This window comes from Oryx dammah, unplaced genomic scaffold, assembly GCF_014754425.2.
Source record: "Oryx dammah isolate SB20612 unplaced genomic scaffold, SCBI_Odam_1.1 HiC_scaffold_29, whole genome shotgun sequence".
Lineage (NCBI taxonomy): Eukaryota > Metazoa > Chordata > Mammalia > Artiodactyla > Bovidae > Oryx > Oryx dammah.
Window position 1 is genome coordinate 83,259,997 of NW_024070213.1, and position 16,574 is coordinate 83,276,570.

The window sequence follows — 16,574 nt, forward strand, 5'->3', positions numbered from 1 at the left end:
AGAATTCAGTGAGAGAAAAAATGATTATTCAGATTCACAATATTGCGAAAATGACTATACTACCAAAATACAATCTACAGATTCAATGCAATCCCTATCAAATTACCAACAACATTTTCCACAGAACTAGAACAAAAAGTTTCAAATTCATATGGAAACACAAAAGACCCTGAATAGCCAAAGCAATCTTGAGAAAGAAGAATGGAGCTGGAGGAATCAACCTTCCTGACTTCAGGTTATACTACAAAGCTACAGTCATTAAGACAGTATGGTACTGGCACAAGAACAGAAATAGGGACAATGGAACAAGATAGAAAGCCTAGAAATAAACCCATGCACCTATGGGTACCTTATTTTTGACAAAGGAGGCAAGAATATACAATGGGGCAAAGACAGCCGCTTCAATAAATGGTGCTGGGAAAACTGGACAGCTCCATTTAAAAGAATGAAATTAGAACACTTCTTAACACTATACACAAAGATAAACTCAAAATGGATTAAGGACCTAAATGTAAGACCAGAAACTATAAAACTCTTAGAGGAAGACATAGGCATAACACTTGATGACACAAATTAAAGAAAGATCCCCTATGACCCACCTCCTAGAGTAATGGAAATAAAAACAAAAGTAAACAAGTGGAACCTGATTAAACTTAAAAGCCTTTGCACAGCAAAGGAAACTATAATCCAGGTGAAAAGACAACCCTCAGAATGGGAGAAAATAGGCAGCAAATGAAACAACTGACAAAGGATCAATATCCAAAATATACAAGCAGCTCATACAACTCAATACTGGAGAAACAAACAACCCAATCAAAAAGTGGAAAAAAGACCTAAACAGACATTTCTCCAAAGAAGACATACAGATGGCTAACAAACACATGAAAAGATGCTCAACATCGCTCATTGTTAGAGAAATGCAAATCAAAACTACAATGAGATATCACCTCAAACTGGTCAGAATAACCATCATCAAAAAATCTACAAACAAACAAAAAAAATCTACAAACAAAAAATATACAAAATGCTGGAAAGAGTGTGGAGAAAAGAACACTCTTGCACTGTTAATGGGAATGTAAATTGATACAGCTGCTATGGAGGATGGTATGGAGATTCCTTAAAAAACTGGGAAAAAAACCACCATATGACCCAGCAATCCCACTTCTAGGTATATACCCTGAGGAAACCAAAATTGAAAGAGACATGTATTTCCCATTGTTCATTGCAGCACCATTTACAGTAACTAGAACATGGAAGCAACCTAGAGGTCCATCGACAGGTAAATGGATAAAGAAGTTGTGGTACACATACACAATGGAATATTCAGTTCAGTTCAGTCACTCAGTCGTGTCTGACTCTTTGCGACCCCATGAATCGCAGCACGCCAGGCCTCCCTGTCCATCACCAGCTCCCAGAGTTCACTCAGACTCACGTCCATCGAGTCCATGATGCCATCCAGCCATCTCATCCTCTGTCGTCCCCTTCTCCTCCTGCCCCCAATCCCTCCCAGCAGCAGGGTCTTTTCCAATGAGTCAACTCTTCGCATGAAGTGGCCGAAGTATTGGAGTTTCAGCTTTAGCATCAGTCCTTCCAATGAACACCCAGGACTGATCTCCTTTAGGATGGACTGGTTGGATCTCCTTGCAGTCCAAGGGACTCTCAAGAGTCTTCTCCAACACCACAGTTCAAAAGCATCAATTCTTCGGCGCTCAGCTTTCTTCACAGTCCAACTCTCACATCCATACTGCTCAGCCACAAAAAGGAACACGTTTGAGTCAGTTCTGATGAGGTGAATGAACCTAGAACCTATTATACAGAGGAAGTGAATCAGAAACAGAAAGATAAATACAATATTCTAACACATATATACGGAATTTAGAAGAATGGTATTGAAGAATTTATTTACAGGGCAACAATGGAGAAAGAGACATAGAGAACAGACTTACGGACACGGGGAGAGGGGAGGAGAGAGTGAGATGTATGGAAAGGGTAACGTGAAAACTTGTATTACTATATGTAAAATAGCCAATGGGAATTTGCTGTATGGCTCAGGAAACTCAAACAGGGGCTCTGTATCAACCTAGAGGGGTGGGATGGGGAGGGAGATAGGAGGGAGTTTCAAAAGGGAGGGGATATATGTATACCTATGTGACTAAAGTCCATCTAGTCAAGACTATGGTTTTTCCAGTGGTCATGTATGGATGTGAGAGTTGGACTGCGAAGAAGGCTAAGTGCCGAAGAATTGATGCTTTTGAACTGTGGTGTTGGAGAAGACTCTTGAGAGTCCCTTGGACTGCAAGGAGATCCAACCAGTCCATTCTGAAGGAGATCAGCCCTGGGTGTTCTTTGGAAGGAATGATGCTAAAGCTGAAACTCCAGTACTTTGGCTACCTCATGCAAAGAGTTGACTCGTTGGAAAAGACTTTGACGCTGGGAGGGATTGGGGGCAGGAGGAGAAGGGGACAACAGAGGATGAGATGGCTGGATGGCATCACTGACTCGATGGACGTGAGTCTGAGTGAACTCCGGGAGTTGGTGATGGACAGGGAGGCCTGGCGTACTGTGATTCATGGGGTCGCAAAGAGTTGGACACGACTGAGTGACTGAACCGAACTGAACTCAATGGCTGATTTGGACTGCAAGGAGATCCAACCAGTCCATCCTAAAGGAAATCAGTCCTGAATATTCATTGGAAGGACTGATGCTGAAGCTGACACTCCAATACTTTGGCCACTTGATGTGAAGAACTGACTCATTTGAAAAGACCCTGATGCTGGGAAAGATTGAAGGCAGGAGGAGAAGGGGATGACAAAGGATGAGATGATTGGATGGCATCACAGACTCAATGAACATGAGTTTGAGTAAAATCCAGGAGTTGGTGATGGACAGGGAGGCCTGGTGTGCTGCAGTCAATGGGGTCACAAAGAGTCAGACCCGACTGAGTGACTGAACTGAACTGATGACTGATTCATGTTGAGGTCTGACAGAAAACAACAAAATTCTGTAAAGCAATTATCCTTCAATAAAAAATAAAAAAGAAATAGATTGATTCAGATTCAGAGAGAAGCACACTCCACAGACAGAGTGTGGGCCATCACAGAGGGCAAGTGAAGCAGTGAAATGTGGCATGGTTAGATTTTATCTGCTGGGCAATTTCATATGCTAATGAGTGGGAGGATTAGTCCAACTATTTTTGGGGAAGGAGTATAGATTTCCAGGATTTGGGCCACCACCCACTCTTTGGGATTTGGACCTCAGTTCAGTTCAGTTCAGTTGCTCAGAGGTGTCCGACTCCAGGCGACCCCATGCACTGCAGCACACCAGGCTTCGTCCATCACCAACTCCTGGAGTTTACCCAAACTCATGTCCGTTGAATTGGTGATGCCCTCCAATTACCTCATCCTCTGTTGTCCCCTTCTCCTTCTGTCTTTAATCTTTCCCAGTATCAGGGTCTTTTCAAATGAGTCAGTTCTTCACATCAGGTGGCCAAAATATTGAGGTTTCAGCTTCAGCATCAGTCCTTCCAATGAATATTCAGGACTGATTTCCTTTAGAATGAACTGGTTGGATCTCCTGTGTGTCCAAGAGACTCACAGTTCAAATTTGTCAGTGCTTGCTTTCTTTATAGTCCAACTATCACATCCATACATGACTACTGGAAAATCCATAGCTTTGACTAGATGGACCTTTGTTGAAAAGTTATGCTTCTGCTTTTTAATAAGCTGTCTAGGTTGGTCATAACTTTTCTTCCAAGAAGTGTCTTTTAATTTCATGGCTGCAGTCACCATCTGCAGTGATTTTGGAGCCCCCCTCCCCACCACCTAAAATAAAGTCTGTCACTGTTTCCATTGTTTCCCCATCTATTTCCCATGAAGTGATGGGACCAGATACCATGATCTTTGTTTTCTGAATGTTGAGCTTTAAGCCAACTTTTTCACTCTCTTCTATCAGTTTCATCAAGAGATTCTTTAGTTCTTCTTAGCTTTCTGCCATCAGGGTGGTGTCATCTGCATATCTGAGGTTATTGATATTTCTCCCAGCAATCTTGATTCCAGCTTGTGCATCATCCAGCCCAGCATTTCTCATGATCTACTCTGCATATAAGTTAAATAAGCAAGGTGACAATATACAGCCTTGATTAATCCTTTCCCTATTTGGAACCAATCTGTCATTCCATGTCCTGTTCTAACTGTTGCTTCTTGACCTGCATACAGATTTCTCAGGAGGCAGGTAAGGTGGTCTGGTATTTCCATCTCTTAAAGAATTTTCCAGTTTATTGTGATCCACACAAAGGCTTTGGCCTAGTCAATAAAGCAGAAGCAGATACTTTACTGGAACTCTCTTGCTTTTCCAATGGTCTAATGGATGTTGGCAATTTGATCTCTGGTTCCTCTGCCTTTTCTAAATCCATCTTGAGCATCTGGAAATTCACCTACTGTTGAAGCCTGCTTTAAAGAATTTTGAGCATTATATTGATAGCGCAGGAGATGAGTGCAATTGTGTGGTAGTTTGAGCATTCTTTGGTATTGGTTTTCTTTGGGATTGGAATGAAAACTGATCTTTTCCAGTCCTGTGGCCACTGCTGAGTTTTCTAAATTTGCTGGCATATTGAGTGCAGCACTTTCACAGCATGATCTTTTAGGATTTGAAAGAGCTCAACTGGAATTCCATCACCTCCACTAGCTTTGTTCGTAGTGATGCTTCCTAAGGCCCACTTGACTTCACACTCCAGGATGTCTGGTTCTAGGTGAGTGATCACATCATCGTGATTATCTGGGTCATGAAGATCTTTTTTGTATAGTTCTTCTGTGTACTCTTGCCACCTCTTCTTAATATCTTCTGCTTCTGTTAGGTCCATACCATTTCTGTCCTTTATTGTACCCATCTTTGCATGAAATGTTCCCTTGGTATCTCTAATTTTCTTGAAGAGATCTCTAGTCTTTCTCATTCTATGGTTCTCCTCTATTTTTTTGCATTGATCACTTAAGAAGGCTTTCTTATCTCTCTTTGCTATTCTTTGGAACTCTACATTCAAATGGATATATCTTTCCTTTTCTTCTTTGCCTTTTGCTTCTCTTCTTTTAACAGCTATTTTTAAGGCCTCCTCAGACAACCATTTTGCCTTTTTGCATTTCTTTTTCTTGGGGGTGGTCTTGATCATTGCCTCCTATTACAATGTCACAAACCTCCCTCCATAGTTCTTCAGACACTCTATGAGATCTAATCCCTTGAATCTATTTGTCACTTCCACTGTATAATTGCAAGGGATTTGATTTATGTCATACCTGAATGATCTAATGGTCTTTGCTACTTTCTTCAATTTAAGTCTGAATTTGGTAATAAGGAGTTCATGACCTGAGCCACAGTCAGCTCCCATCTTGTTTTTGCTGACTGTACAGAGCTTCTCCATCTTTGGCTGCAAAGAATATAATCAATCTGATTTCGGTGTTGACCATCTGGTGATGCCTGTGTGTAGAGTCTTCTCTTGTGTTGTTGGAAGAGGGTGTTTTGTATGATCAATATGTTCTCTTGGCAAAATTCTATCAGCTGTTGCCCTGCTTCATTCTGTACTCCAAGACCAAATTTGCCTGTTACTCCAGGTGTTTCTGGACTCTTGGTTTTGCATTCCAGTCCCCTATAATGAAAAGGGCATCTTTTTTGTTTGTTAGTTCTAGAAAGTATGTAGGTCTTCATAGAACTGTTCAACTTCAGCTTCTTCAGCGTTACTGCTGAGGGCATAGACTTGGATTACTGTGATATTGAATGGTTTGCCTTGGAAACGAACAGAGATCATTCTGTTGTTTTTGCGATTGCATCCAAGTACTGCATTTTGAACTCTTTTGTTGACTATGATGGCTACTTCAGTTTTCTAAGGTATTCTTGCCCACAGTAGTAAATATAATGGTCATCTGAGTTAAATTCACCCATTTCAGTCCATTTTAGTTCACTAACTCCTGAAGTGTCGATGTTCACTCTTGCCATCCTCTGTTTGACCACTTCCAATTTGCCTTGAATCATGGATGTAACATTCCAGGTTCCTATGCAATATTGTCCTTTACAGCATCAGACTTTATTTCCATCACCAGTCACATCCACAACTGGGCATTGTTTTTGCTTTGACTCTATCCCTTCATTCTTTCTGGAGTTATTTCTCCACTGATCTCCAGTAGCATGTTGGGCACCTACTGACCTGGGAGTTCATCTTTCAGTGTCCTATCTTTTTGCCTTTTAACACTGTTCATGGGGTTCTCAAGGCAAGAATACTGAAGTGGTTTACCATTCCCTTCTCCAGTGGACCACGTTTTGTCAGAACTCTCCACCGTGACCCATTCTTCTTGGGTGGCCCTACATGGCATGACTGTTAGTTTCACTGAGTTAGACAATGTTGTGTTCCATTGAGTTAGACAAGGCTTTTGACCTTTGGGTATGTCATCTCACTAGCTGAGTGAGGATCAAGGTCTAGTTTTGTCTGCCATCTTGGTCCCATTTGATTCTAATTAGTTTATGCTGTGTCCTTGGGCTATGTCATTCTTTCAAAAGTTGTGCCCTGCCCCTTTGCCTCCTGTTACATGACTGTCCCACTGTCTTGACAACACTGTGTCTTCACCCTTCCTATTCATTTGGTTGTGATTTCTTCCTTCTTCTTCTTTTTAATGTTAGCTTTTGGCTATCCCACATGGCATGTTTCCAGTTCCCTGACCTGGGATTGAACCCATACCCACTGCATTGGAAGCACAGAATCTTAACCACTGGAAGTCCCTGTGGTTTCTCCTCTGTATCTTTAGATGTGGATTTTTTTCCTTGCTGGTCCTCAGGTTGTTCTCCTAGATGGTTACTCTGTAAATGGTGCAATTGTACAGTGCATGTGAGAAGGGAGAGCTCAGGGTCTTCTTGCTCCATCTCAATCACACCCACTAAAGACATTACATTTTAAGCAATGGCCAACTGGAGCCGGAAAGCAGAAGCTTCACTGACAGTTTTTTTTTTGTGTGTGAGGAATGAAAGTTGATGTGAGTCATTCAGTTTCAGGAGAAGACAGAACAGAAAGGACATAAAAATTGAGCCAATGTTCTCTCTTTTCTGTTCTTGTCTTTTATTTAAATATCTCCCCTATTTTTAAATTTCTCTCCTTCTTTATCTCTTTCAATGTGGTATTTCGGTGTATAGACCTAAAGTGTTTACATTTTTATGTTAAGAACTTCTTTTGAAATAATGATTTTTAAAAGTCATTTGGAATATTTCACATCTGTATAGTTTAGGTATTCTGAAAGTCTTAATTTGATTCTGGTCACTGCTTCTTGTATAGCTTTGGATATGTTATGGGCATCGTCAACTTTTTGTGGCTAAAACTGTCAGAAAGTCTTCCCATCTTATTGACTCAGATGTAATATCATTTCAAAAAGTATTTTGAGCAAGTAGGTTCTGTAATAGTAAATTGATAAACTAAGAGTATTGAAAGAAATTTGAGATTGATAAGTGAAAGTGAAAGTGAAGTCGCTCAGTCGTGTCCGACTCTTTGTGACCCTGTGGACTGTAGCCTGCCAGGCTCCTCTGTCCATGGGATTCTCCAGGCAAGAATACTGGAGTGGGTTGCCATTTCCTTCTCCAGAGGATCTTCCCAATCCAGGGATTGAACCCAGGTCTCCTGCATTGCAGGCAGATGCTTTATCCTCTGAGCCCCTGAGATTGATAAGAGAAAATTAAACACACACAAAATTTTTAGGGACTTACCCTCAAATTTGTGCTCCGCAAATATTTTACAACAATGAATTTTTATTTTAAAAATCCCATCAATGTCTATTGCAACTATCGATGCTGCTATTAAGTAATTCTCATAGAAAAAATTTCTCCACTCCAAAATGGAATGTAAAAGATAAAAACAACTGTTCTTTCCATTACAGTCAAAGTTACTGGAGTCTTAAACTCAAAATTTAATTTGGATCTTGTATTTTCTAGTACGTTTAAAGACTGAGGATGAGTTCTAAAAGTGTATATAGTACACAGGTGTAAAGTAAAGTAATATGGTAAAGTTGTTTTTATATTGCAATGTGCTTCCTTTTAAAAAATATTGAAACCATTGTTCTCCCCTTCCTGGAGTAAACAGATTTGCTCATAGAAAATTTCAGGGCTGAAATAATAGTTTATTTCTGATATAATTTTATAGGAAGAATTACATAGCCTACTTTTTTTTCTTTAGAAATTATGATGATTTCTTCTTAATAACTCTGATCATATCAGTTAATTTGAATCTAATGAAAATGTGTGGCAAGGAGTGCAGAGGTGTCTGGGCAGAAGTTGATACTTTAGGAGGATTTGAAAACGACTTATTAGCTTTGAGAGTCCTCCAACCATTTCTACTTATGATGCCCATCAATCTCAAATTTCTTGCCTCCTGTGTCCGTCCCTTTGCTCCATGTCTATGATCTGTCACGTGCTAGGTTGTATTTTAAAGATGCTAACAGAAAGCAAAAGTAAATCTACCTGCAGGATTACCTGGTTAAGAATGATACCAGCTGGCAAACCCGGGTTACCCTGGGGATGTCCCTCGGTCCTACAGACACAGCCTCTTGATGTCTGACTACTACGTTCTACTGATGGCTTCAGCCTCTTTGTCTTTGCTTCTTTGATCACAGTCTGTCTGCTGCTCTTTGCCACTGTCCCCAGCATGCCACCAGTAACCACTTCTTCCTCTTCTTGGACTCTTCCTATTTCAAGACCTCAGTTTTTATTCCTCACCACTGGGCTCCCTACGTCATAATTCTTCTCTCATTCACTGCTTCCTACCTACTTATGCCATGTTATGTCTCCAGAATGTACTTCTTTGATCCTGGCCTTGCCGTGAAAAGGAGGATCAATTCAGTTCAGTCACTCAGTCATGTCCAACTCTTTGCAACCCCATGAATCGCAGCACGCCAGGCCTCCCTGTCCATCACCAACTCCTGGAGTTTACCCAAACTCATGTCCATCGAGTCGGTGATGCCATCCAGCCATCTCATCTTCTGTCGTCCCCTTCTCCTCCTGCCCCCAGTTCCTCCCAGCATCAGGGTCTTTTCCGATGAGTCAACTCTTTGCATCAGGTGGCCAAAGTATTGGAGTTTCAGCTTCAGCATCAGTCCTTCCAATGAATATTTAAGACTGATTTCCTTTAGGATGGACTGGTTGGATCTCCTTGTAGTCCAAGGGACTCTCAAGAGTCTTCTCCAACACCACAGTTCAAAAGCATCAACTCTTTGGCGCTCAGCTTTCTTCACAGTCCAACTCTCACATCCATACATGATCACTGGAAAAACCATAGCCTTGACTAAATGGACCTTTGTTGGCAAAGTAATGTCTCTGCTTTTTAATATGCTATCTAGGTTGGTCATAACTTTCCTTCCAAGGAGTAAGAGTCTTTTAATTTCATGGCTGCAGTCACCATCTGCGGTGATTTTGGAGCCCAAAAAAATAAAGTCTGACACTGTTTCCACTGTTTCCCCATCTATTTCCCATGAAGTGATAGGACCAGATGTCATGATCTTAGTTTTCTGAATGTTGAGCTTTAAGCCAACTTTTTCACTCTCCTCTTTCAGTTTCATCAAGAGGCTCTTTAGTTCTTCTTCACTTTCTGCCACAAGGGTGGTGTCATCTGCATATCTGAGGTTATTGATATTTCTCCCAGCAATCTTGATTCCAGCTTGTGCTTCTTCCAGCTCAGTGTTTCTCATGATGTACTCTGCATAGAAGTTAAATAAGCAGGGTGAAAATATACAGCCTTGACGTACTCCTTTTCATATTTGGAATCAGTCTGTTGTTCCACACTGCATTTGGGTGAAGCCCTGGGAGAGGATCAGAGGTGGTCCTTGGGAGGAAGGGCAAGTCCATGCTACTGGCAATATGTATTACATCCTTTCATTCAGTCACTCTGGAGCCCTTCAAAGAATTAGAGCCTCACGATTGAATTGTTTCCTTTCATATTATAAGTGAGGCACCTCTCCTATGGGTGCAACTTGCTGACAGATTCCTGGCAAAGTTTGAAGATAGTGTCAGTGTTCATTTCACTAGTAGGGACATTGAACCTGCAGCTTAATGCTGCTAAGAATCTGGAGAGGTTTTCTGGCTGTCCATTACCAGAAGCACTGCTGACCTCAGACACTCCCTCAAATTTGAGAACCAGAAGAGAGCCTTCTTGCCTTGTGTGAAAACCATACATAAGCACTTCTAAAAAAGGGAATTTAGAGTGTCTCCAAGATGTCTGTGAAAGTCTTCAGATGGAGAGTTAGCAGGAGAGGGGACAGTGTTGGTGGTGATGGTAAGAGAGTGTGCCGAGTGCTCTTTTCAATTCCTATCCTTGGTCTTGCATTTGGATAGCTACTACAGGAAGGTGATGTCTTTGGGGAAAACAGCTGAGAGGTGTGCATTTGTGCTAAGTCGCTTCAGTCGCATCCAACTTGTTGCAACACTATGGACCATAGCCCGCCAGGCTCCTCTTGTTCATGGGATTCTTCAGGTAAGAATACTCCAGTGGGTTGCCATGCCCTCCTCCAGGGGGATCTTGGGATGGACTCAGGGACGGAACCCATGTCTCTTATGTCTCCTGCATTGGCAGGAGGGTTCTTCACCACTACAGCCACCTGGAAAGCCCAGCTGAGAGGCAAGTCTAGAACTCAGGGCTGACATTGTATGTCTGTCAACAGCCACTAGAGGGTGCCAGAGCCTGAGGTTGGGGAGCCTGAAGAGTCATTTCTTATGGTGGGGAGAATTTTTAGCTAGTTCAGAAGAAAAGACAATAGATTGTAAGAATGCTGCTCAGTCTGATTATGTGGAGAGGAGCAGAATCTGAGAGGGATAATGGCACCCAATTCAATGAAGATCCACTGGAGCCCAGGGCTGAGAGAGGAATAGAAAGCAGTCAGCTTATATCAAGTGATCAACAGTGTGATAGTTCCATTAGAGGAATCTCTGGAAACCCACAAAATTGCTCTTCAAAAGAGTAGGCTTGGAACATCCAGATTATAGTGGTATTAGTAGATACTACTCTTCCCTGGCCTGGAAGAAGGAGATGAGCAAAGGAGACAGAATTGGACCACAGCCCTCTGCTCTGTTGCAGACTTCCATGGTTGGAGCAGACTCAAGTCGGCATAAGGGAGAAAATGGGCAAAAAGGAGCTTGCAGTTCTTATCACATTGGATTTGTCCTCTATATGTAAAAACAAAAGGATAATTTGTATATTACCTTAGAGTGACCCAAAGAAACATGGAACCTGTTCAAGATTTCATCCAAGGTCAGGGAATGAATTGTTTGATGGAGCAAGTTTAGTAAGGAGTGGCAGGGAAGAACGTATTTGTTTTATAATTGTATACTATTAATCTCAGCTCATTCAGTACAATTGTTGCATTAAAATAAGATTCATTGGAATTCAAGATGGAAAGTATTAACTAAAACCAAGGAGGGTATTTTATATTAATGGAGTGAAGACTTCTATAACTGTGGTACTCTTTCCTGTTTCCTTCTTTGCTCTCTTCCTATCAGTCCACTTTGGACTTTCTTTACTCTGTCTTCCCTGCTGCTGCTGCTGCTGCTAAGTCACTTCAGTCGTGTCCGACTCTGTGCGACCCCATAGACGGCAGCCCACCAGGCTCCCCCGTCCCTGAGATTCTCCAGGCAAGAACACTGGAGTGGGTTGCCATGTCCTTCTCCAATGCATGAAAGTGAAAAGTGAAAGTGAAGTCGCTCAGTCATGTCCGACTCTCAGCAACCCCATGGACTGCAGCCCACCAGGCTCCTCGGCCCATGGGACCCTCCAGGCAAGAGTACTGGAGTGGGTTGCCATTACCTTCCCTGAGCCTCCTCCAATCTGCCTCATACTCTACATTCTATTAATGTGACATAGTTTCCAACTCCCTCTGTCCCTGAAGGTGAAGGTGAAGGTGAAGTCGCTCAGTCGCGTCCGACTCTTTGCGACCCCATGGACTGTAACCTACTAGGCTTCTCCGTCCATGGGATTCTCCCGGCAAGAATACTGGAGTGGATTGCCATTTCCTTCTCCAGGGGATCTTCCTGACCCAGGGATCGAACCCGGGTCTCCCTCATTGGAGGCAGACGCTTTAACCTCTGAGCCACAAGGGAAGCCCCTCTCTGTCCCTCCATCCCTACATATACATATCCTTCCCTCACAAGAATTAAAAGGTGGCTCCACTGATGCATCTTTTCTTAAACAAAATATTTATTAATTTATTTGGCTTCACTAGCTCTTAGTTGTGGCATGCAGGATCTTTTGGCTGTGGCATGCAGAATCTTTTTAGTTGTGGCATGTGAACTCTGAGCTGTGGCTTACAGGCTCTTAGTAGCAGCACATGGGATCTAGTTCTATGACCAGGGATTGAACCTGGGCCCCCTGCCTTGGGAGCACAGAGTCTTAGCCACTGCATCACCAGGGAAGGCGCCCACCAATGCATTTCTCTGTCAGCAAATTGCCTACCTTCACTGAATTTCCATTTATCATCCATTAAATGCAGATAAAATTTCCTACCTTGAGGATTAAATAAAATAATCCTTATAAATGGCATAACATGGCATCTGGCACATAATAAGTGGCACTAATTCCTAAAGCAAGATTAGGGATAAGAGACATTTATATAACCATTTCATTTTCTTTCACAAACAGAAAATGAACCTTCTCTCTGATATGTGCCAACCTAGCATATATAAAGTTCAGGATATGTAGCCTGATGATAGTGATTATAATGACAATGAAATAGTAACAACAGGAGTAATGACTGACAACAAGATACCCCAGAAATCTGAAAGCAAGTGGCCCAGGAAAAATACTAGTGTGGGTAATGGAGCCTAGTAGGTTATTGCTAGGAACTGATGGTAGCAGGTTGAGATACTGTAATTGGAGACTTGGGTGGCTCAAGTCAAGCATACATTTCATGCAACTTTCAGAGCAAAACCACACAAAGAGAATATTTGATAAATATGTGTAGCATTCAGACAGACCCTGCAGGTCACCTTCAATGTCTCAGCTGTTCTAATATATAGAGCAGTATACCATCATATTTAAATAGGAAGGGCAGCAATAAATTTGTTTACTCTAACCTCAGCACCATTACATAATGTCAGAAACATTAAAAGAAAATGCAAATATCTAAAGGCTAAGGGAATCGTAATTTGGAGTAAGCAGTGGGTTCTATAAAACAAATTGCTTCTGACAAAACCAATTGCAGCTTTGATAGAATTATAAAATCATCCCTTTATGGGATTATGGTTATATTTGAACATTATCAAATCATTTGCCAATTGCTCATGCAATTTTAAATAATTCACATTAGATTTAAACATGAACAATCACAAAATGGAATGATTCAGTGAAAACTGGCTGAGGATCTATAGATAAAGAGGTCATGGTAATAACAATACGTGAAACTCCAAATGGAATCTGGGTGGGATTGCTCTCTTCATGTTTAATATCTTGATTAATAGAGTGGGTGATGGAGTAGCAATATAAAATGTTTCATTAGGCCCATTTCAGGAGAGTGTTTGAATACAGAGAAAAAAGAACAATGGGAATAGAGACCCAGAGAAGTTAAAAATTGTAACAGAAAATAAAAAGCTGCCATTTAGGTGGTAAAATTCCATGTTAATTATGTTGTATAAAGTATTCTGATATATAGGGCTTATGAAGAATATCTGGTGATACCTAAGAGCAATTAGACAAAGGAGGGCAAGACATTTGAAATCAATTCATGATGACAGTTTCTTTTTGCATTCTAACCCTCCTACTCTAAAGATTTCAAGCTGATGCCTATATATAAACTTCAAAAAATAGGGAAAACTAGGACCTAGAAGTTAAAATATTAAATGAATGACAACAGTATTGTAACTTGTAAATAATGGCTGTATATAAGTTAACTGTGACAACTGGATTTAATTTTCCAAAAGGCAATGCTTTCTTCTGATTTATTTGGATAACAGTTAAAAAAATAAGTATTAAAGATACTGGATCGAAATTGCCTATAGGAAGAATGCAGGATCTAGACTGTAGAAGAGCCGGCTGAGGTATCTGACTCCATAAACTTTAGACATCCTTCATTGTAGACAAAGTTGGGAAAATATGCTTGAATTTTAGAAACTGACTGCTAAGTCGCTTGAGTCGTGTCTGACTCTTTGTGACCCTATGGACGGAAGCCTGCCAGGCTTCTCTACCCATGGGATTCTCTAGGGAAGAATACTGAAGTGGTTGCCATGCCCTTCTCAAGGGAATCTTCCCAACCCAGGGATAGAAACTGAATCTCCTGTGGCTCATACATTGCAGGCAGATTCTTTACCACTTAGCCACCAAGGAAGCCCTAGAAACTGACTAAATGTGTGCCAATAATACCACTCATCAAAATTGTTACTGATTAGCTTAGAAATTTTGACCTGCAAAAGACCTTAGAGATCTGCATCCATTCCTTCATTTATTCTTATTGAAGTATAGTGGATTTGGAATACTGTGTTGGTGTTAAGTGTATGACAAAGTGATTCAGTTATACGTATATGTGTATATATTTGTATTTTCCTCCAATTCTATTCCATTAGTTCATTAGTTCAGTTCAGCTCAGTTCAGTCGCTCAGTCGTGTCCGACTCTTTGCGACCCCATGAATTGCAGCACGCCAGACCTCCCTGTCCATAACCAACTCCCGGAGTTCACTCAGACTCGCGTCCATGATGCCATCCAGCCATCTCATCCTCTGTCGTCCCCTTCTCCTGCCCCCCAATCCCTCCCAGCATCAGAGTCTTTCCCAATGAGTCAACTCTTTGCATGAGGTGGCCAAAGTACTGGAGTTTCAGCTTTAGCATCATTCCTTCCAAAGAAATCCCAGGGTTGATCTCCTTCAGAATGGACTGGTTGGATCTCCTTGCAGTCCAAGGCACTCTCAAGAGTCTTCTCCAACACCACAGTTCAAAAGCATCAATTCTTTGGCGCTCAGCCTCCTTCACAAGATATTTAATATAGCTCTCTGCGCTGCACAGTAAATCCTTGTTGTTTATACTTGGTGTGCATCTGTTAATCCCATACTCCCAATTTATGTTTACCCCACCCCTGCCTTCCCCATTGGTAACCGTAAGTTTGTTTTCTATGTCTGTTTCTGTTTTGTAAATAAGTTCATCTGCACTATTTATCTATACTGAATAGATGAAACATTGGAACTCAAAAGTGATTTAGTAACTTGCTGAGAATGCATAACAATTTTGAAGTAGAAGCCATCTGCTGACTTGTTTTTTTCCACTCTGGATAAATGAGACTAATCTCTCTTCCTGCTAAGAACCAGGTCCAGAACTTAACTCTGGGAGCCAAGCTGTGCTGTGTGCTAATCACTCAGTCGTGTCTGACTCTTTGCAACCCCATGGAGTTTAGCTGTCCAGACTCCTCTGCCCATGGGGATTCTCCAGGCAAGAATACTGGAGTGGGTAGCCTATCCCTTCTCCAGGGGATCTTCCCGACCCAGGAATCGAACCAGGGTCTTCTGCATTGTAGGTGGATTCTTTACCATCCGAGTTACCAAGGAAGCCCATGAGCCAAGCTCAGTTCAGTTCAGCTTTACCCTTCACTAGTATTGTAACCTTAACCTCTCTCTCTTTCCTGATCTGTAAAATGGGATAATAATAGTACTTGCTGCATAGTGTTGTTGAAAGGATTAAATTAGTTATCTTCATAAAATGCCCAGAACAGTCTTCCAGCATATGGAAAATGTTACACTGTCATTGTTTTGTTATTGTTTAGTTACTAAGTTGTGTCTGTTATGCAACCCCATGGACTGTAGCCCACCAGGCTCCTCTGTCCCTGAGATTTCCCAGGCAAGAATACTGGAGTTGAGTGCCATTTCCTTCTCCAGAGTATCTTCCCCACCCAGAGACTGAACCTGCATCTCCTGCATTGGAAGGAGGGTTCTTTATCTTTTGAGCCACCGGGGAAGCCTAGTCATCCTTATTATACTTGCAATTAAAAGTCTAGATTTCATGCTGCAAAATTTAATGTAGAATATCATAAATGTTTTTGAGAAATGTTCTTGAAATTTATGAAAAAAGGATCAGTTTACTTCCTGATAAAGCTGTGTCGTTTAGTATGACCTAAACATAATAAGGGAGCTTCCCTGGTGGCTCAGACAGTAAAGCATCTGCCTGCAATGTGGGAGATCCAGGTTCTATCCTTGGGTCAGGAAGATCCCCTGGAGAAGGAAATGGCACCCCACTCCAGTACTCTTGCCTGGAAAATTCCATGGATGGAGGATCCTGGTAGGTTACAGTCCGTGGGGTTGAAAAGAGTCAGACACAACTGAACGACTTCACTTCACTGGTGGCTCAGATGGTAAAGAATCCGCCCGCAATGCAGGAGACTTGGGTTTGATGCCTGGGTTGGGAAGATCCCCTGGAGGAGGGCATGGCAACCCACTCCAGTATTCTTGCCTGGAGAATCCCATGGACGGAGGAGCCTGGCAGGCTACATACAGTACATGGGGTTGCAAAGAGTCACACACAACTGTGCGACTAAGCACAGCCCACATAGTAAGAGTCTCTACTTTTATATGTTTTGCATTATTTTAGTTGGGAG